Source organism: Amblyomma mixtum, chromosome 2 (genome assembly GCF_055824585.1).
Source record: "Amblyomma mixtum isolate Tamu chromosome 2, ASM5582458v1, whole genome shotgun sequence".
NCBI lineage: Eukaryota > Metazoa > Arthropoda > Arachnida > Ixodida > Ixodidae > Amblyomma > Amblyomma mixtum.
Genome location: NC_143013.1, coordinates 127473961 through 127474330, shown reverse-complemented (window position 1 = coordinate 127474330; position 370 = coordinate 127473961).

Sequence of the window (370 nt, the reverse complement as noted above, 5' to 3'; positions counted from 1 at the left end):
TACAGGTGCTCTGTAACAAGAACGACTTAGAGCACTCGTGGTTTCATCTTCTACGCAAGCATACAATTGATATCGTTACCTGCAACAAGAAAGATAAGAAAAAACGAAAAAAAAGAGACAGAAGAAAACGGCAATCCGCTCCCGTATCCGAAAACAGTGCACACTCTTCACAGCTCCATTTGATCGCTTGCCCAGCACGTGGCATGTTCCGCAGATTGGCCACCTTGAGTGCAATATGAGTGGCACTCTTATCGGCAAGCAGGTGACAAAGAACGTGTTCGATGGCATCATATAGTGGCAACGTCGATAAAGCCGTTGTTTACAGCGCAGGTCTCCTATATATCTGTCGTCGTGGAAACCGAGCGGAGAG